Here is a 23,739-nt window from a genome sequence, read left to right on the forward strand (position 1 = left end):
AAAAATGGCATTTAGGTGCAAAGCACCTAACAAGGGTGGCCATAGGCTTATGCTTAGAAGCCCAAGCCAAACTCTTGGACATAGTGACCAACAGGTCCACATGAGAGGCGGAAGTCCTAAGAGTCCCGAGAGGTGGAAACTCAGATGTGTACAGGCTACACATGTAATTGCTGGAATACTGCTGGAACCATAACCCATTTGCACACTGTAACCCTTAGACCTGAACTTGTAAGGACAGTTCCAGCACCACAATACAACAACCAACAGCACCACCTAGTGCTCCAGAATCACTGAAAGGATCAGTGACCAGCAGCCATTAACCCCTGCCCCAAGGACAAACATGAAGGTTAACAGGAATTTCCAGCCAATTTCACCCTAGACGGTGTCAAGCCAGGGTTAGACTGTCATTCCCCTACTCCAGGGAGTTCCTGGACAGGAGGGACCATCCCCTGATCACCAGAAGACGAGAACATCAACATTCTTGGAGTCCAAGACAGAACCCTTATGAACTTCTCTCTCCTGCCAGACAAATCTCTCTTATGACAGGAAGAAGATCGCCTGAAAGGCTGGGAGGTCTTGACCCCAGACTCTCTGTGAAAACAAAGTTCATGTAGAGCAACTCATTAAAAGTGTGACAAAGGGGACAAGCATCATGAGAGTCCTGTTCCCCAAAGAAATGTTCAAACCCATTGGCTGAAGCCTGTTGCAATCCTGCCCCAGTTGTTAATAAGTATGTAAAACAAGAGGCCCATGGGCCTTAACGGTCATCTGACAAAAAGCAAGCCAAACCTAGAAAGTGGGTTGAGGTCATTCATTTGAACAAACTTGGTAGCCTCTCCTCCAAGCATCTTACAGGCCCAATATCAGCACTCATGGACTTTTGCTTGTTGAGAAGAAGTCGTTTGTATATTTTAACATATTTGACCCCTGTGACCTTGAAAGTGGGTTGAGGTCATTCATTTGAATAAACTTGGTAGCCTTTCCTCCCAGCATGCTACAGACCCAATATCGGCACTCATAGACTTTTGCTTATTGAGATGAAGTCCTTTGTATATTTTAACATATTTGACCCCTGTGACCTTGAAAGTGGGCCAAGGTCATTCATTTGAACAAACTTTGTAGGGCTCCATGCCAGCATGCTATGGGCCAAGTATTAGCCCCCTAGGCCTTCTAGTATTTGAGAAGAAGTTATTTAAAGATTTTAACATATTTGACCCGTAACCTTGAAAGTTGTTCAAGGTCGTTCATTTGAACAAACTTGATAGCCCTTCATCCCAGCATGACACAGGCACAATATCAGCAATCTGAGCCTTTTGGTTATTGAGGAGAAGTCGTTTAAAGATTTTAACATATTTGGCCCCTGTGACCTTGAACGTGGGTCAAGGTCATTCACTTGAACACACTTAGTAGCACTTCATCCCAGCATGTCACAGGCCCAATATCTACACTCTGAGCCTTTTGGTTAATGAGAAGAAGTTGTTTAAAGATTTTAACATATTTGACCCCTGTGACCTTTAAAGTGGGTCAAGGTCATTCATTTGAACAAACTCAGTAGAGCTCCATACCAGTATCCTCTGTGCCAAGTATTAGCCCCCTAGACCTTCTAGTATTTGAGAAGAAGTTGTTTGAATGAAAAGTTTACGCACGGCGCACGGCGCATGGCAGACGACGACGGACAAAGCACGATGGCTATAGGTCATCTTGACCCTTTGGGTCAGATGACCTAAAAATACAAAACCATACAGTTTTGAATAAATGTAATTGAAAAAGTAAATGTAAATCAACGGAAGCGATGATTAGAAAACAGCTAAACGTGAAACTGCAATGGCAGACCACACAGTACACTACTTGGACAAGTTTAATTAACAATTAAAAATTAAACAACAGTAACTCAAAACTAATTTTCTAAAAAAAAATCACAAAATGGGCATAACTCTTGATTTATAACAAATTTTTACATAATATATCAAAACAACAATACATCTCTCCCATGCCACAAAAATGGTCATAATTTATTGTATAAAAAATAGCAGATAGGAAATAGTACTTACGAGTCAAACATCCAGGGGGAAAACAATTTTCAAAGAGAATGGTTAAAACTTAGGGCTGAGATATGTGTACAAAACAAAAGCAAAAATGTTAAAAAAACAAAAGGCAATAACACTTCCCTAAAAATGCAAAATCACACTGCCATTATGGAAAACACAATTTGATATAATGGTTATAAAGCCTTCCAATTTTCAGAGAAATTGCTGAAAACTGATGAGTAGCTCTTCATACAAAATTGAAATGCTGAAAAAAGAAAGGACAATGACTCCTTCAAAAACTGTTGAATCTAATTGCTGTTTAGGAAAACCCAACTTTCATGTCATGGTAATTAAGCCTACCAAGTTTGAAAGATATTGGTTGAAAATTGAAAGAGGAGATAATCACCATATGACACAACAAAGGGCAGTAACTCTTCCAAATACAGTCAAATAAAACTGCCATTCAGGAAAATATAACTTCATGTCATCATCATTTAGCATACCAAGTTTGAAAAATATTGTAAGCAAAAAGAAGGACAGAATGTTCCAATAAATATAAGTTTTATTAAATAAATAATGGACACACAGACAGACAGGTAGACAATATCATACTATAACATACTATAAACAATGGACAGACAGACAGACAGGTAGACAATATCATACTATAACATACTATAAACAATGGACACACAGACAGACAGGACACACACTATAAACAATGGACACAGGTACACAATACTATAAACATACTATACCATACTATAACATACTATAAACAATGGACACATGGATGGACAGGTAGACAATATCATACTATAACATACTATAAACAATGGACAGACAGAAGAACAGGTAGACATACCATACTATAACATACTATAAACAATGGACACATGGATGGACAGGTAGACAATACCATACTATAACATAATATAAACAATGGACACACAGACAGGTACACAATACCATACTATAACATACTATAAACAATGGACACACAGACAGACAGGTACACAATACCATACTATAACATACTATAAACAATGGACTCATGGATGGACAGGTACACAATACCATACTATAACATACTATAAACAATGGACACACAGACAGACAGGTAGACAATACCATACTATAACATACTATAAACAATGGACACATGGATGGACAGGTAGACAATACCATACTATAACATACTATAATTTTTGAAAGGGATATAAATAACAAATCTTTTGATGTTAAACCAGTAGTCGTAGTCAAATTGTTTTACATTCTCCTGATATATTATAATTATATTCAGATTCATCTGACTGTGGCAAATATCATCACTCAGAAAAAAAAATACATAGTAAACACCAACACAGCTACATGTATCCATACCATCGTGCTTCAAAATCAATCCCCAGAAGCAAACTAAGAGCATATAATGAAATGGCATGAAATACAACATAACTGTGAGATAAACTATAACTGATAAAGCATGCATAAGGCCGTAGTAGAGCTATAATTTCCAACTTAGCTGATTTCAGTTAGCCAATCACTTCAAAACATGAAATTGATTGCGACATCAAAATTGTAGCAATTATCGCAGAATAAGCAATGATCCATGATGAAGCCCATCATGAGCTCTTGCTTGTGTAAAACGATAATTGGCTAGTAACCATAATGTTCTTCTTTCTAAATCTGATTTTCTTTTATTTGTCTGACGTATTTACTATCAAAGATCAGCCTCTTTATCGGTGAGACAAAACTCATCAGTTTTGAAAACTGCCATATAAAAAAAAACATCAAACATGAGGAATTTAGGCAAACTACGTCACTCATATCTTATAGTCAAAACAGTCGGCAGATTTAATCTGATTAGTTACTTCATATCAATTTGCCAATTAAAACTGCTCCTATCAACCCAGTTCGTAATCAGTATTTAAATATACCTCTTATTGCACTAATTCAGTAATACCTACAATGCTAGTACATTTTCCCTGTGACAGATCAGCTGCTAACATACGAGAGTGAAAGTATCAGCTGTTAGAAATAGTATCAAGCTAACAAGTCTCAGTAATATAGCTCATATTTGTTACAGTAAGCTGATTGTGTAAACCAACCAGGCCCATAACATGAAATTAAACATTGTATTATCTCTCAGTAGTGTGTGCTTCAACTTCATAAAACATGGTGTATGTCTCCATAATATAAATACTTCTGTTTGGAGTGTACCCAGTATATGTAGAACTAGCAGTTTTTTTCATTCCTCCTTTTTAAACAATGAATGAAAACAATGTGTTAAAAAGGTTTTTTCAATAACATTTATTTTATACTTTTTTTCATTTTTGTTTTTTCCATCAGTGTAAATTTAATGAATCAGTTATTTTTGTATAAAGAAGTACGAAAAGAAAAACATATATCAGGAACAATATCAAACCTTTCTATCTCCTTCTTATCAAGGCAATAATTGTATCAATTATTTGTAACAGGTTGTTGTATTATTTGTAAATCATTTATAATAAGCTTCCTTGTTTTCTGCTATAATCAAATTCTTCTACCCATTTCAGAAATTTTAACTTATAATTTGAATCTCACGAATATCAAAAATCATTAAAAACAAAATTTGTGTTGTGAATTAATATATCCCTGAGCCCTACATACAAGACATGAAGATATTCCAGCAGGGCATAGCTCATCAGACCAACAACGAAATAATGAAAGTACTGATGCACAAAGTTTTTGAAGATATTGGGCAAAAATTGGTGAACAGCTCCAAACAAACTTTAACTTGGTTATCATAAAAGGTGGCCTAATTCCAATTAAAATACAAGGAAATAACTGTCTAAACGTCTGATCTATTATATCTAGTCTCATAAAAAATCATTAAAGGAGTAAGCTACTCTCAACAAGCTTCTAAAGGGATCCTCAAAGGGACATAATTCCTCTGGTAATCTTTGAAAACCAACAGAGATTAACATGATACCTTGATGATCAAGTTTGATGGAAATTACTGGTATATACATAATACCAATGCACGAGACATAATCTTTGAAATTCTCAATATCACTTTTGATATAATAACACAGATACTACAGGCAAAATTCAATACCAAATTTACAACATGTAAATCTTTCATCTTCTTTCTTTTACATGCATTTGCTTTTGTTTTTGATAATTGTGCAAACATAGCAACATGTTGTAACATCATTATCAATTATTACGTTAGGAAAGTACTTTCTGCCATACTACAAAAACAAAATGTTTATTTTTTTAATTACAAATTAAACACTCAAGCATACTAGAAACAATCTATACATGCAAGCAGGTATTGCTTCAAATTAGAAAATTCCACTTTAATTTGTAATTTGTGGAACAGTAATAGGCCAGGACCTATACATCCATTGTATTTAGCCTTATGTAGTACACTATACAGCTTTTAGTCTGATCATCTCTGAGCCATTGTAGCCAAGTTTGAGTCTAGCTTTTTTACCAGCAAAGTCCCTGGAGTATTATGATAACATCTACATATTACAGAATTCTATTCTTCGACTTTTGACAAAAATTCCCCAGCATTGTGCATTAACATTACCATCATATTTCATAGAATGTATATCTGAATTGATGTATCTGATATGTACAGCCAGTCAGGATATGCATGTGTAGTGATACCTATGCAGTTTCATTTCAAACTTGTGATCAACAGCAAAAAAACATCTTGCTGAGTGAATTCTCTGAAAACAAATAGTTCTAAGAAGACACGCATACTCGTGAAGAGTTTATTTAATTAAGTTACTTTTCATTAATTGCCCTTCATGTAACTGACATCCATTCTAAATCAAGTGATGGTGATCTATGGATGTACCCAATATTTGTTTGGCAGAGCTATATCCCTAATTGTTAGTCTAAACCATTTCTATTTCTGCTCTGCAAAATCACCAATAACTTTCGTTTTCTAATTTGTCCTGTAATAAGCCTTACCACTAACTCAAGTCAGAGATCACATGCACAACATATATAGGTGAGCTTAGGTGGGCTTACATAGGATAAAACCAGAAACCGATAACAGAATGTTTTACTTATTATTGCATAACCTGGTCAACAGTGAATTTTTTAACTTTAATCTAATCAGGTGTTATACTTTGGGACAATAACTGCAATTATAAAATATTTTTTTTGCAGTCAGTTCAGGAAGTATATTGTACACATAATTTTGATCTCAAAAGCGGCTAAACATGACCGAAGATCTAGCTCAAATTAATTAAGAAAAATTGTTCTAAATGAGAGGTACATATCATATAACCAAGGTGCCATATGGATAAAGGGACATGTGGATTGAAAGACAAAAAGGAAATGAGAAAACAGAAAATACAACAATGGCATAATAATACTTTGTCAACATTATGTTGTGTTAAAACATTGTTATACAATAGTTGAATCTCTTCATTCATTAAAGACACCATGTTGTTGTCTACAACTTATCATGCTAGACATTTTAATAACTCCTCTTTCTCTTGGGTTATTTTTGACAGTAATCCTACACGTGGCACAAGGTAAATTATTTAGTAACAACATTGCAATCTAGCCCATACTTAAATTAATATCTTATATCTACTCCAGACATTTTTAGCTCTCATAAATTTAATACAATTAACCTATTTGAAACTAGCAGATTTTTTATAGCTTCACTAGACCCTATCTCATGCAGAGCTGGTTAACAACAAAACAGACTTGCATGTACATCTCACCTACAGGCTAATGTAATGTATCAAAATTTTATTTATTCTCAAGCTACAGAGTTTGCTTAAAATCTGCATTAATTTCTTGACTGCAATATATGCCTTGTATATGTCATGCAAAATGTAAATTTTACACTTACGTAAAAACATTAACCTGGACATTTTTATAAAAATACTTATTTACACAAAATGCTTATAAAAACTTATAATTCTTTTCATTTTTTTATTTTGTTTAATACACTTTTCTGTCTTTATTGCTTTTTTTCAAAAATGCTTTTCAGTGATTTTGTTGTCCACGCAAAACATAGTATCATGTAGATAAAGCCCAACACCTGAATAGGACACCTGAATTTAATTCCTGATATCCAGATTGGCCTTCATGATGGTAGAAGTCCCTTATATTTTGGGATAGACAAACTGCAAATGGAAAACTATTACCCAGCCTTGTTGTAGACAAACCCAGTCTGTTTAAACCTTTGTATAGATATGATGATAATGCTTTAGCCATTGTGTAGGGACGCCGTAATTTTTAAGATAGGATTTGTTTCCAGATACACATAATATGTAATGCTCTTTGTGTGTGATGGATACCAGCTTATTTCCTGCTGTGATTCTTTCCATAAAAAGGGATTATATATTTTCAATTATCACCATCTATTAAATCCATGAATAGTAATTATATTTTGTCTTACATGGTATGGTTTTATCACCAACAGAAATGAAAACAATGTCGATGTAAACAACAACAGTAGCTAGAGAGGTTTTAATAACTACAATAATGAGATCTTTGTCTGTTGCTGTTTTTCTGTTCTTTCTTGACTAACTTTCATCATTCTTTTTTTTCATTTACTTCTTTACTGACTTATTTATCAGTCCTTTTGTCTGTTCTTTCCTGATTATTTTTTTTGTGTTCTTTCCTGACTATTGCCATCAGTTGTCCTTTTTTCTTCTTTCCTGACTATTGCCATCAGTTGTCCTTTCCTCTTCTTTCCTGTCTATTGCCATCAGTTGTCCTTTTCTCTTCTTTCCTGACTATTGCCATCAGTTGTCCTTTTCTCTTCTTTCCTGACTATTGCCATCAGTTGTCCTTTTCTCTTCTTTCCTGACTATTGCCATCAGTTGTCCTTTTTTCTTCTTTCCTGACTATTGCCATCAGTTGTCCTTTTTTCTTCTTTCCTGACTATTGCCATCAGTTGTCCTTTCCTCTTCTTTCCTGACTATTGCCATCAGTTGTCCTTTTCTCTTCTTTCCTGACTATTGCCATCAGTTGTCCTTTCCTCTTCTTTCCTGACTATTGCCATCAGTTGTCCTTTTCTCTTCTTTCCTGTCTATTGCCATCAGTTGTCCTTTTTTCTTCTTTCCTGTCTATTGCCATCAGTTGTCTTTTTCTCTTCTTTCCTGACTATTGCCATCAGTTGTCCTTTTTTCTTCTTTCCTGACTATTGCCATCAGTTGTCCTTTTCTCTTCTTTCCCAACTATTGCCATCAGTTGTCCTTTTCTCTTCTTTCCTGACTATTGCCATCAGTTGTCCTTTTCTCTTCTTTCCTTACTATTGCCATCAGTTGTCCTTTTCTCTTCTTTTCTCAGTGATTATCTTTATGATTTTTTTTTCTGTTTTCTCCTGACTACCTCCATCAGTCCCTTTTTTGAGTGATCTTTCATGATCGATTATTTCCATCAGTCCCTTTTTTGAGTGTTCTTTCATGATCAACTATTTCCATCAGTCCCTTTTTTGAGTGTTCTTTCATGATCGACTATCTTTATCAGTCCTTTTTTCTGTTCTTTCCTTACCTTTATCATTTCTTTTTTTTACCGTAAATTTGCGGGTATAATGCGCACTCGGGTATAGTGCACAGGTACTTTTTTGGGGTCAGATTCAAAAAAAAAAAAAAAAAAAGTTTTCTACAGAAAGATTCATTGATTACTGGTTACCGCGATGAAACAGTTGTGGTTTGATCCATTGATAATTAGGAAACCACAATCATCGTGACCCTTACATATTTAATTACCTTATGTAAACAAATTCACACAGGTGCCTCACTTAACAAGCATGAAACGCTTGGCTAATTGGATAATTAACGGTTCTTAACAGGTAACAAACACGTTGAGTATGAGGAGATTGATGACACCCGGCTTCGGATGAACGCGTACTATTGCTCAGAAAATGATGTTGTTTTAACTGTCTGAAAAGTTTCAATCATACCTTGTCCCCATATCTGTACCTACCGCGGTATCCGAAGGTACTTAGTTATAGATTGTTTACACCGACTTCGACATGGGGAAATGGCGAACGCCGAGAGACTTGATTTTCCTGCCGCCAGTCGCCACATCGACATTCCAGAGTGAAATATCAAGGCACGGAAGAAAAGAAAAGACCGTCTAAAATCCCAACCACTGACCAGAAGGGCTGACATAGGTGCGACAGCGAAACACCCAGAGATGGAGAGAGCTGTTCAACTTTGTATGCGATCGCCGAGATGACGGCATCGTTGCCAGTACAACAGAACTGCGCGTGCGGGCCATGCAGATCAAGAGAGGTCATGGGGTCACCAACTTTGGGCATCGGTGGGATGGGCTGTCCGATTTATGAACAGAACGACAATCGCACAAAAACTTTCGGATTCATTGAATTCCACAGATACATCATCAAAATGAGGCAGAAATTCAGTCACTACTATAGCCCTGACCAATAGTAAGACCGTCACTATTCGAACGACGGGAAACGAAAAAAAGAAATTAGATTCACCGTAATGCTAGCGTGAATGGCCGATGATTAAAACATTCGAAATTGATCTTATTTTATTTTTTGTTGCTGTTGATTTTATCTCCAAACTATCATATAAGACCGACGACTTACATATAACTATGTGAAGGGAGGTAATCCAATATGGCGGACGCAAAACTCGGGAATGATAACCCCAAGAATAGCATTTCCTGCATATAATGCACACCCCCTTTTAGACACGACAGTTTTAGCTTGAAAAAGTGCGCACTATACGCGAAAATTTATGGTACATTCTTTCATGAACAACTATCATATCAGCAATAAATGTAATCATGTAGTGAATTTTTAATCATAAATTCATTAATCTATCTTGAGATATTGTCTTGTCAAAGCCATGTAGTCAGTTGTTCTATTGACTAGGAGTATAAAGATCAAAACACAACATGAGAGGAGATTTCTACTTTCTGACAACTAACATGGTTCTTCTGATCACGACCAAAGCCCTAAGAGGTCAAAGCATGCAAAACTAAGAAATATAAAGCAGGTTTAAGGAAGATGTCCTTTGCATTATGTGAATAAGGTATAACAAGCTTTAAGAGTTACATTCAAGCCCAGTTGATAGCATATTTTTGTTTTTTTTTCCAACCTACATACAGAACAATAAGAACAAATCCAGAGGAGTCTAGAAAGAACTCTTCAAAAACTCTTTCAGCACTTTATTATACCGAGCAATAATAATTGTAGCAATCACATTTTCTAATGAGACAGTGGATAACCATATTGTGAAAATAGAGATAAGCAATTTGTTATGCTTTCTATGGAAGATTGTTTTGGTTTTGTCCCCATTTTTTTGACAAAATTCATGGGAATCTATGCACATCAAAAAACTAGTTCATACTGACGTTTATGGTTCAATCAAGAAACTTGCTTACAAAATTTGAGAAAGATAAAGTTTTTAAAAAGTGAATAACTATTATGATGGACAAACATTTTATTGTTTGTTTAACAAGGTCGGCCAAGCAAAACAAAAACACTAATAAAATCAAAAACACTTATTTATACAAACAACAAAAGATTGAAGTAAATGAATAATATTTATTGTTACTACTATATATGTAAAACACTTATGTACATTCCTCTATAACATATGGCCTTCTCAGGGGCTACTCTGTATGACTGTGTAAGGCAGTTGATAGCAGATTCTGCAATGTAATTAATATTTGTGTATCCTTAGAAAGGAGCCTGTAGATAATCACTTAAGTTAGTCTACAAGTCCAGAGGCTGTCAATGGGGGGAGCCCAGCAGAGACAGCCTGATCTGAATGTAGCGGAGCTAGCATGGTCAGAGGATACGTAAATAGATTAATTACAACAGACAATTTGAAGTTATTTAAACAGTGTATCCTGAATGGAGCCTGTAGATAATCGTAATGTGTTAGTCTACAAGTCCGAGGTTGTAATTAGGGGGTGCCCGGTAAAAACAACCTACTGCATGGTCACTGGATACACCATATGTAATATCTAAATAACATATTATGATGATATAAAAAACATTAATTATGTAAAAAACGAAGGTCTGATTTGGGGAAAATTCAGTGTAATGAATTAATGGCCAAATAGATTGTAAAGAGTCAAGTCATGTAAACTTGATGATTGAAAAGAGAGCCAAATATCAATTTATTACATTTTTGCCAGTGAAATATAGAGAAAAACATTATTGATAAAAAGTAATTTTTCACTAGTGAAAAATGCCAATGAACACAGAGAAAACAAATCATCTGATAAAATTGACAAATCATGAAGCCTGGTACAAAAAACACAAAACAAGTCATCTGAAGGGTTGTTTACTTGCGACACGACCTTCAATTCCATAGTAAATGTCCATTTCCATGAAAGTCAGCAAACAATACAACACAAATCACCTTATCAGAGATCCAATTCAATCCCCAACCAAACGTCTTGAATGTGGAGCTAACACGTTAGACATTTCAAGGGGATTCGTGTCAGCGATAACTGTAGGTTGCCAACATGTCACAGGTTAAACTTTCTTTGAACATTATACAGCAAATTTTGTCTCTTACTGTTATGAATAAGTAACATTTTCTATGTGAATATGAAAATAAATATACATTGAATTTCATTTTTATGTTTACATATTTTAAATAAAAAAAAAAAAAATGGACTTTATCTTGTCGCGTACTGTAATGTTATATTGAGTGAGTAATGTCTGTGAAAAGCTGTGCACTCGAGAAAGATACTAAAATATTAGACACATTTTTGAAATATATTTGTTATTACTGAAGACTCTATTAGATATCCTCTATGAATTCAGTCTGGTTTATTATTGTTTTAGGTCATATCAACAGCCATGGACATTTAAGGACATGCCAGGTCTGGGTGGAGGAGGAAAGCAGGCATTCTAGAAGACAACTATCAACCTGCAGCCAGTATCTGGCAACTGTCCCATGTAGGCCTTGACCCTGTGACCCAGAGGTGAAGGACTAGTGATAAAGATGGTCAGACACCTTAACCACTCAGCCACCATGGCCCAAATGGAAATGTAATCTCTAAGTAATATTGCTGAAAGTATCAAAATTCAAGAAAGACAATGACTAACAGCCATTTTGTTCCTACATAAAATATTTAACATCACAAGATCATCAAGAAATCAACAAATCCTGATGACTTGTTATCTTATGCATACAAATACATATCAATTTATGTTTACTGAAATTGACCATGTGAGAAAACAAAATTTCAATTCCAACCTACATGTAACAGGACCTGGGACCTTAACAGTTTAATTTTATGTCTACTGCATGTCAAAAACCATAAAACAAAGTCACTGGGGATTGCACTCTGCCTGAACTGATAAATTCTTGAAGATGATTAAAAATATCTTTTTCAAAGTGTAAATTTGAAATAATCATTAAATCAGTATAGTCAAGTCTATTGGGATTTAGACAGATTTGAAGTCTTGAAATAAAAATGCTTTGCAGCTTAAATTGGCTAGATTCACAGTGACTCTGAGCCTTAAAGTCTGTTCATTTGGGTTATTGGTAATAACAATGAAATACAGGGAAGACAAGACCACACCATTCTCAGAAGATGGTTTTGATTAAGGTCTTAAAGGAGTGAGATGAGTAATACAAGATGTTTTTAAATTTTCATTCATTCACTTATTGATCTGGTAAAGTTAACCTTCTAACAAAAAATTCTTTTACAAGATAAACAATTCCGATTAAAAAGGCTCTGTTTTAATGAACTAACAACCTGTTCCAAATGAACAAGGTTCTCATAGACTAACAACGTTTTTTACAGCGACCAAAACAGGAGTAGGATCTAGTACTTTAGCTTAATAAATGTTTTTAGTGCACAGAGTCCTATGGAGTGACAATTGTATGAATTTTATATATATTTTTTCAAACATAATGTGTATGATAGAGGATACTTACTTAAATATTAATATATTCCATTTCCTCAGCATGATATATAAACTGACACACCAACATAACTGTCACATGAAGGTTACATGTCTGTCAGCATCTGTCAAATAGTGTTTTGGAGTTTGTCTTATTTCTATCCCATAGATGAGGTGATTTAGGGTTTATGTGTTGGTCACATTGTCACTGAAGATTTGTGTGTTGGTCACATGTCATTGAAGATTAGTGTGTTGGTCACATTGTCACTAAGATTTGTGTGTTGGTCACATTGTCACTGAAGGTTTGTGAGTTGGTCACATGTCACTGAAGATTTGTTTGTTGGTCACATGTCATTGAAAATTTGTGTGTTGGTCACATGTCACTGAAGATTTGTGAGTTGGTCACATTGTCACTGAAGATTTGTGTGTTGGTCACATTGTCACTGAAGATTTGTGTGTTGGTCACATTGTCACTGAAGGATTGTGTGTTGGTCACATTGTCACTGAAGATTTGTGTGTTGGTCACATGATACTGAAGATTTGTGTATTGTTCACATTGTCGCTGAAGATTTGTGTGTTGGTCACGTTGTCATTGAAGATTTGTGTGTTGGTCACATTGTCACTGAAGGTTTGTGAGTTGGTCACATTGTCACTGAAGGTTTGTGAGTTGGTCACATGTCACTGAAGATTTGTGTGTTGGTCACATTGTCATTGAAGATTTGTGTGTTGGTCACGTTGTCATTGAAGATTCGTGTGTTGGTCACATAACTGAAGATTTGTGTGTTGGTCACATGTCACTGAAGATTTGTGTGTTGGTCACGTTGTCATTGAAGATTTGTGTGTTGGTCACATAACTGAAGATTTGTCTGTTGGTCACATGTCACTGTAGATTTGTACATTGGTCACATGTCACTTCAGATTTTTGTGAAATGATCACACCTCACACTTCTGAGAAGTTGCTGTTTTGTCTTGTCAGCTGGTAAAAGCATAAATCTGTATTGAAACCTTTCAAAACATACTTTCTTTTTATGAAAGTTCTCTCATCCTTTGGAGCTAAAAGTTCATGGAGGTCGGGTGCCGTAATATATATCATAAGCCTTTTCGACCAGGTGAGTTCAAAATCTTCCTCAGGTTTGTGAAAGTAGGAAAAATCTAAATAGTCCTAGAATTAACTAACCTACCATTCTGTGGAATAGACACATAAGTTTCCACATAAATTTTTCTATGCCTGAATGTTTAAGTTGCTAACAGATTAAAACAGTTTTAGTTTGCTGTTGAAATAGTATTAGGCATATTTCAGCTGAAATCAAAAAGTAATATTTATCTACATTACTTGAAGCAGTGGTAAATAAAAAAAAATAATATGGATTCCAGATATGTGAGGAATCCCAGATTGCAAGATTCTAGGTGCACTTAATTATCAAATTACAAAATATCAAAGCACTAGAGAGACGTAATTGTTGACTGAAGGAGCAGCTAAGTGAGGAACTCAAGATGTAGAACTGAAAAATTCAAGTACCTGGATTTCCCTCAGCCAATATTCCCCACATGAGTTTTAAAATCCAACATCTGTACAATAATCGATACTGTATACTAGTCTGTATGTGCATGACGAAGTAAATTATTGTCATATAAAAAGAGAGACATTGTTGGTAAAATATACAATGCCAATATAACATTGATTTTCACAGCATTGCTCATTATTCTGCTGAAATGATGGATTCAGTTATAGCCAAGTTTGAGAGCCCCTCATTCAAAGATTTTTGATGCTTTCTGACTGTAAATATGGTTTACCCAATCACATGGGTCAAATACTGGTATGGGATCATCATGAAGGTGACAACAAGGATAACTAAGAGGTGGATGTCATGATGAGGAACACAAACATCATTGTGATGATGATGTGGATGACGACATATTGATAATAAACATTGCATGTGAATTTTGATTATGGCTCTTATGCACATTTTTCTCAAATCTTCAGAAATTAAAACTCAAGAAAATATATCTTCACTTTTTATACACATTTTTTTGACCTCATCCCTTTTGCCTACAGAAATCACTTTCTCTTTACAGGTTTGAGTTTCCATTACCTGTCATATTAATGTTTGCTATCAAAGGTGGGGTTTCAAGCAATGGTATTGTCCCACAGAGGTCGGCCTAAAGATTTTTTCACCTTTCGAGACCAATCACTGATAAACTGTTTGGTGCCATCAATGTTGGTTTCCTTGGCTTTAATCAAAATTAACCAATGACACACTTGCCTGATTAACTAATTACGTGACTAAATTACTGAACTGTGAATGCAGATTGTCACAAGTTAAAATAATTAATTATTCTTAAGAAATAGGAAAAACCATAAAATAAATACCAAAAAATACTTTAATAGTAAGTATACCGCTGATATTATTGATTTTTTAAGCATTTTGTGAGAAAAGTGTCAATTTTTGTAGGCAAATGACATTTTGAATGTCTTCCATATTCAGTCAAATAAAGATTATATATATAGCTTCATCTTTTACCCTAACCCTGCCCAAAGATCAAAACTTCACCACCTGTACAAAGTGTTGATTTTTGGCTTTGATGTGTATCAACCCACTGACTTTTTGACTGATAGTGGACAAAGGAGACCACCCTGTTACACCCATGTACACATGTGCCTTTCTAAATACATAACAACCCCTAGCATGCATACAAGTAATGCCGACATGTCTTTAAATGACTCTGTCATTTGTAATTAGGATGTTAAATACAATATACCATTTGACCAATAGTTACTCTAAAAATCTTCCAACAATATACCATATACATATCACCTAATATCATCAAATGTTGTTTTGACATTACTGTCTACATTTTCTACAAAGACAGAGATTTTAAGCACCTAATACAGAACCGTTCTCTCAAGGAGAGGTAGATGTGTAGGTGCAGGTTGTAAAGTTGTCTTTAGGAGAGACAATAAAACCCAGGGATCATCTAGAAGACTTTCCCAGCTCAACTGGTTGTCTGATGTTTTAAAAGCAGATGGCAATAACTTTACTGATGATCAAGAAAAGAAAGTCACAACCTGAAGGTCAAAACATTGGTGTTGATTATGATAAGTGGCAAAAACATCCCACTATTATCCATACAGAATGTATTCTATGGTCAGTCTTCCCAAACACACTAGGTATGAAGAGTTTCAATCAAAACATGACCACATTGCGCAAGCGCACGAAACAACGATTACAAGCTGTGGTGTCCTTTGTTCTGACATATTTCTTCACTTCATCTCATTGGTAAGTATCTTAACCCTAACGTTGAAATCTACATTGATGAAAGAGAAACGTTGACTTCCCAGATACCTTCCAGATCAAAGGAAATCATCAATGATCTTTTGGAGATATCACATATGTTATCAAACCAGGAGTTTTCTTTTACTCTACATTTCTCCTCTCTGGATGAAGCAGATTGTAAAGCCTGGACTGGTTGGACAAGGACACAGTTTCTAAAAATGCTTTCTTACTGTTCATCCTCTATTGGCACTGGTATTTACACTCTAAACCACGAGGATACACTATCGTTGTTCTGGGTAAAAATAAGGAGAGACATATCATGGAAACCCAGTTCAATTATATTTAACATGTCAATTTCCAGTATATTGAAAACATTCATTCCATAATAAAAGCATTAGATATAATCATTGCTCCTTGGACATGAACATATTACAACAGCACAACACTGTGTTCTCAGAAGCATTTCTCAGCCATATGATGACTGTCATATTTGATTGTACATATATCTTTATTCCTAAGAGTTTTGATCACAAGCTCCAGAGAATCTCTAGAGTACTGTGGCTAAAAAGAAGAGGAACTATTTGAAGATCATGAGCATAGCCCTGTCTGATGGTTACATTCTGGACACAGTAGGACCTTTTCCTGGAAGCGATAATGATGCAAAGATTACAAAAGCCATCACTGATAGTCTCTCCTGGCTGGTAAAAGATGACAACATCGTTATTGATCAAGAGTTTAGGGATGTTTTGCCAGATTTGGAATCACATGGTTTCACAACATATATGCTGTCTTATCTAAAACTGGGCAGGCTCTACATAGGTTGTGGAGTCATATCACAGACAATTTAAGCAACGGCTGTTTTTTCAAAACACAACTTGCCTCCAACTATTTCATTGGTGTAATTGAAATCAAGACACTCATTAGAATAGTAATAGCCTGTCTAAATGGAATTCTAGGACCGATATTTGTTAGAAAACAAGAGGGAGACGCAAAGGATAGGGCGCTAGCTGTCAAAATGAAAGAGTCCCTTAATGTTCACCGCAACTTATCTCAGCATGTGAAAAATGAGCCTGGTCTTACTAGAAGGGTCAGGTCACTATTTATCAAACCATATGCTACTGCAGATAATTGTGACTTTCAAAAGTTAGACATGGAATACCATCAGACAATATCCTGTGGCACATACCAAATATCATTGGCAGCTGGCTACGTAAGTGAGCACATCAGTGATGATGGTGATTACGAGATCTGGATCTATCAGCACTCAGGGGACATTTTACGATGTCAGATCCACTTGAGGCATAAGAGCAAGTACAATGTTTGGATCCAGCATGACAACTCTGACACCATTAAGCATATAAAACATCAGTATTACCAGTGTCCTACTGGACAGAAAACCATCAGGGTGTGTGGACATAATTTTTATGAAACGTGCTTCAGTTTAAGTTCACAACCATATATTTATACCTCCATTCACCTTTCTTGGGAGAAGAAAGCTATCGTAACAAGAAAACCAAGGCATTCCTTCAGTTTAGAACTGTGTATGGTGGTGTACAGGGTGGAACACATTCCTTCAGTTTAGAACTGTGTATGGTGGTGTACAGGGTGGAACACGTTCCTTCAGTTCAGAACTGTGTATGGTGGTGTACAGGGTGGAACACGTTCCTTCAGTTCAGAACTGTGTATGGTGGTGTACAGGGTGGAACACATTCCTTCAGTTTAGAACTGTGTATGGTGGTGTACAGGGTGGTACTCGTTACTTCTTCAGTTTAGAACTGTGTATGGTGGTGTACAGGGTGGAACGCGTTCCTTCAGTTTAAAACTGTGTATGGTGGTGTACAGGGTGGAACGCGTTCCTTCAGTTTAGAACTGTGTATGGTGGTGTACAGGGTGGAACGCGTTCCTTCAGTTTAGAACTGTGTATGGTGGTGTACAGGGTGGAACGCGTTCCTTCAGTTTAGAACTGTGTATGGTGGTGTACAGGGTGGAACGCGTTCCTTCAGTTTAGAACTGTGTATGGTGGTGTACAGGGTGGAACGCGTTCCTTCAGTTTAGAACTGTGTATGGTGGTGTACAGGGTGGAACGCGTTCCTTCAGTTTAGAACTGTGTATGGTGGTGTACAGGGTGGAACGCGTTCCTTCAGTTTAGAACTGTGTATGGTGGTGTACAGGGTGGAACGCGTTCCTTCAGTTTAGAACTGTGTATGGTGGTGTACAGGGTGGAACGCGTTCCTTCAGTTTAGAACTGTGTATGGTGGTGTACAGGGTGGAACGCGTTCCTTCAGTTTAGAACTGTGTATGGTGGTGTACAGGGTGGAACGCGTTCCTTCAGTTTAGAACTGTGTATGGTGGTGTACAGGGTGGAACACGTTCCTTCAGTTTAGAACTGTGTATGGTGGTGTACAGGGTGGAACGCATTCCTTCAGTTTAGAACTGTGTATGGTGGTGTACAGGGTGGAACGCGTTCCTTCAGTTTAGAACTGTGTATGGTGGTGTACAGGGTGGAACACGTTCCTTCAGTTTAGAACTGTGTATGGTGGTGTACAGGGTGGAAAATCAAATGTTATTATAGAAGAAATGTTTTTTAGAAAAGGGTGTTGAAGATTCGGTCAAAGGCTCTTTGGAGTTTTTCAAAATCCACATTCTATTTATTCCACTTCTTGAGTTAACAGTATCACAATAAGACTGTAACCAAAATTTGATAGTACTTGACTGCAGAATTGAGGTTAGTAGTTTAGACAAAGGCTTGGTTGAGCAGTTAAGACGAGCCAGCTATAAAATGTTGTTTATATGGTTTCTTCTGAAGTTTTAGGATCCAGTATAAACGAGGGAGGTCCATATCCTTATCATAAATAGGCAATTTAAATGATTGTAATACCGAAACATGAATAGTCAGCATTTTGCCTTTTGAAAGATTACATAATATGTGTGGTTTCCTACGTTATCAAGCAAACACAGTTTTTTTTTTTGTATACAGGAAATGTAAAAATGTCTGCAGACAAGGATAAGTTTATTGCATGCCTTACCTGCAGACACAATAACATACCAGTCATAAATTTTCAAGTGTGAATTTAACATCAAGATCATGAAAGCCGACCTGTGTTTTGCTTTCATTTTCAATTTCTAGCTGCAAACTCTTTAACGAATGATGGACTGAATGGGCTTTACCCACTCAGAAAGTGAATCCAATGCAGCATATTCTCACCTCACCCATTCTCTGGCATAGTTTTCAACAGAATCCAAAAGTATCTTGAAATTCAAATTTCAAATAACAGATGAGTTTTACATTTTATTTCGGTTCTCTTTACAAAACTTCAATCCAAAACAGATTTTGCCCTTCGCTTATTCTTTACTTAACAAATACATAGCAAAATTGTCAATCTATTTTATTTACTTTGCACAAAACTCCTAATTACAATTTTTGGGCAATTTATTGTATACTGGTTTAAGATGTTTTTAAGTACATGATTATGAATGGACTCCAATAGTAAATTGTACTCTTTACCATAAGAAAATTCAGCTTAATGTGAAATAGAGCATGATCTTTTCCAAAATCCATCACCTTTGTAACTCCTGTTCTTGCTACACATATATGATATCTAACATATTATCATCAGCATTTTCATGTTTATTTTTCTATAAAAACATGAAGATATGATTTTGTTGCATGATCCACAGAAACCATACATTTTGTTTCATTTTTGGCACAAAAAGGATGCTATATGCTAGTATATTTACCTGTTTTGACTTCAATTCCTATTTATAAAGGTATGACTACAGAGGATACCAATAGCACATACAAGCTGTTTTATTCGCTTCTTCAGTCATTTTGAAACACCATCTTTGTCAAAACTCTATTCAACGATTCATCAGAAGTTGTTTTAAAGAAATTGTTGATATATGCAGAGATGAAATAGACCTTACATGAGACTACAACTAAACTATAACAGTGATGATACCTGTCAACAACTTCTACTTTGATCATGACTTTAAACCAAGTCATGACTCTTAAATATAAATATATATACCATTAATGACAAAAGCAGTATATACTGACGATCAATACCTTACATAAAAACACCATCATCAGCAACTACTCAAGTCTCTATCTGACTATCGAATCAGGAAATGACACAACATATTTATCAAGTCAATGTTCTTTATAAAAAAAAAACTCTCAAGGACAGAAGCAAAATGGAGCAAGTTAAAATATGGCCTCAAATTGTTACACTGGTATTGAGGCAAAAATTATCAAGACAGTTAAAATTAGCTTTAGAATTTATTTCCTACAAGTGTAAAGGGACTTAATTTTCATATCATAAAAAAATGGATTCTTGACATCAGGAAAAAAGGCATTGAAAAATCTCAATCTGTACTAAGAACAGTAGAATTCGCCATCTCAGGTGACATTGTGGGGCTTGATCCCTAGTCGGGGCAGTTTGTGTTTATCAGGAAGCTGAGATACCTGTGCTGACATGGATGCGTGCCTTGGACAAAACACTTTACCCTACATGATCTGGATGGCATGTCACTGGCCTCATGTATGTTCTTCAGTTAGTAAGTCTCCAGTTACTACATGAAGACTCCTGCCTTGAAGTGACCCTTGATGATATATCCACTAAACGAAAAGTTTTAGTTCTCAATATCAGGAATTAGGAATTATACATCAAGCACTGAATTTATGATATGATGGCAAGACTTGCAAGTGTTTATATTTACTAACCTGCTGAAACTGGATAAATATAAAAAAAAAAAAAAAAAAACATATCAGATGAAAGTCTCTAGTCAGGGTTACTTGTGATAGTGTGTTAGGGAAAAATGCTCATTGAACTTTTAAACTTCTATCCTTTACTTTTGGTGGGGGAGGGGGTGGGGTTAAAGAAATTTAAAGGTAAGATTTTTTTTTTCTATTTTCGAAGTTGACTAATCCTATTTAATGCTAAACATGCACTGATGCTGTGATGGAAAGCCTTTCTAGCTTATGTAAGACTTTCGCTTCATATAAGCTTGATGTCAGGACTGTGATCTTTCATTACAGAAAAAGGATAGAAATATTGATAAAAGATCCATTATTCCAGAACATTACACATAATCAATACCCAAATCCAAACGAATGAGCCGAGAATTACGTAGGGCTCCGACACAATGTTGTACAAAGTGCATGTATACTTGTATATGAAGTGGTACACAACCTGAAAGAAAGACGACAATGTCTGTTGATAATAATAACATCGAGGAGGTTAAGAGATAAAAGTATGCAAAGAATAGGAAGCAGCTGTTATTGAGATAGGCCTCCATACATCAACAAGATATAGATAAGAATCATGACTCCATATAGAGGAGTCACGATATTGTTCAAATGTTGCCAATCACCTTCAGCAGTCTAAAGACACTGCCACCAATGTCATCGATTTTAATGGTCACTCCCATGTCACTGTTTTCCACTGGTCTCAATGGCCACTCTAAAGACACTGCCACAAATGTCATCGATTTAAATGGTCACTCCCATGTCACTGGTTTCCACTGGTCTCAATGGCCAGTCTCAAGACACAGCCACCAATGTCATCGATTTAAATGGTCACTCCCATGTCACTGGTTTCCACTGGTCTCAATGGCCAGTCTCAAGACACAGCCACCAATGTCATCAATTTAAATGGTTACTCCCATGTCACTGGTTTCCACTGGTCTCAATGGCCAGTCTCAAGACACTGCCACAAATGTCATCAATTTAAATGGTCACTCCCATGTCTCTGTTATTGTCACTGGTTTCCACTGGTCTCAATGGTCAGTCTCAAAACACTACCACAAATGTCATCGATTTAAATGGTCACTCCCATGTCACTGGTTTCCACTGGTCTCAATGGTCGGTCTCAAGACACTGCCACAAATGTCATCAATTTAAATGGTTACTCCCATGTCACTGGTTTCCACAGGTCTCAATGGCCAGTCTCAAGACACTGCCACAAATGTCATCAATTTAAATGGTCAGTCCCATGTCACTGGTTTCCACTGGTCTCAATGGTCAGTCTCAAGACACTGCCACAAATGTCATCAATTTAAATGGTCAGTCCCATGTCACTGGTTTCCACTGGTCTCAATGGTCAGTCTCAAGACACTGCCACAAATGTCATCAATTTAAATGGTTACTCCCATGTCACTGGTTTCCACTGGTCTCAATGGTCAGTCTCAAGACACTGCCACAAATGTCATCGATTTAAATGGTCACTCCCATGTCACTGGTTTCCACTGGTCTCAATGGCCACTCTAAAGACACTGCCACAAATGTCATCGATTTAAATGGTCACTCCCATGTCACTGGTTTCCACTGGTCTCAATGGCCAGTCTCAAGACACAGCCACCAATGTCATCGATTTAAATGGTTACTCCCATGTCACTGGTTTCCACTGGTCTCAATGGCCAGTCTCAAGACACAGCCACCAATGTCATCAATTTAAATGGTCACTCCCATGTCACTGGTTTCCACTGGTCTCAATGGCCAGTCTCAAGACACTGCCACCTATGTTATTGATTTAAATGGTCAGTTCCATGTTAATGTTAATGTCCTGATTTCTACTGATCTCAATTAAAATCTTGATGGCCAGTCACAAGACACTGTTATTAATACTGGTCTCGATGGTCATTTTTACATCCAGATCCATCGGTCAGACTTCTAGTTCATGTTTTGTTCATGGATGGTGTGCTACATGTGTATGACGTGGAACTCCTAAGTTGAATCAACAGGCAAATATCATTTCCATTTCACATGTTACAGTTGCTATTCAGTTGTAACAGAATGACTATAAGCTCCAATCATTTCTATGAAAAACTATACTGCCTTCTTTTTTTATTTTTTCTTCCAAATATAAAATGGAGGTCTATGTAAAAGTATTAGCTGTATGTAATGTCATTCAATATATTATCTATGTCAATTCTCTGTCTAAAGGGATCAGTTAAAATACTTATCTGATTCAAACATTATCTTTCTTCAATTCTCTATTTAAAGGGATCAGTTAAAATACTTATCTGATTCAAACATTATCTTTGTCAATTCTCTATCTAAAGGGATCAGTTAAAATACTTATCTGATTCAAACATTTAAAGAATCAAACTTTTGTATACACAGGTTTCATAATTATAGGTAACCATTCAATATCAACAGAGTTTGGTCTATAAGGGTTCTTTATGAGTTTCTTTAATTCTCACTTAATGGTTCTGATATCAGCTGGATAAAACAGGAACTGACACGATGCTGAAGCTATATGTTAATTCCCCAAGAACAGTGACACATCCTTTTGTAATCCAGCTAGTCTTTAAACTACAGGGTTCACAGAGAGGTTACAGGATGTACCACCTAGTCATCAATCATGGTAAAACTTAACACTGGAGATCAACAGGGATCATTAAAGTCAACCTGTATAGTAGTTAACTATGAATAGTAGTTAAACCTACATAGAGGATCAACTCTGTATAGATGTCACATGTGTATAGAGGTCAAACCTGCATAGAGGGTCAACTCTGTATAGATGTCACATGTGTATAGAGGTCAAACCTGCATAGAGGGTCAACT

At 36.0% G+C, this 23,739-nt stretch overlaps 1 long non-coding RNA gene across 1 annotated transcript in view; it reads left to right on the top strand.

Annotated features, from left to right (window-relative positions):
• Nucleotides 1-12,379, top strand: part of LOC132555414 (uncharacterized) — an 83,585-nt gene extending 71,206 nt beyond the window's left edge. The window contains exon 5 of the long non-coding RNA XR_009554436.1: nt 11,830-12,379. This is a non-coding gene — a long non-coding RNA (uncharacterized LOC132555414). The remainder of the gene's footprint in view (nt 1-11,829) is intronic.
• The last annotated feature ends 11,360 nt before the right edge of the window (nt 12,380-23,739 follow it).

The sequence above is a fragment of the Ylistrum balloti genome, unplaced genomic scaffold (genome assembly GCF_031769215.1).
Source record: "Ylistrum balloti isolate Yb309-2 unplaced genomic scaffold, AGI_CSIRO_Ybal_v1 Utg370486, whole genome shotgun sequence".
Classification (NCBI taxonomy): Eukaryota; Metazoa; Mollusca; class Bivalvia; order Pectinida; family Pectinidae; genus Ylistrum; species Ylistrum balloti.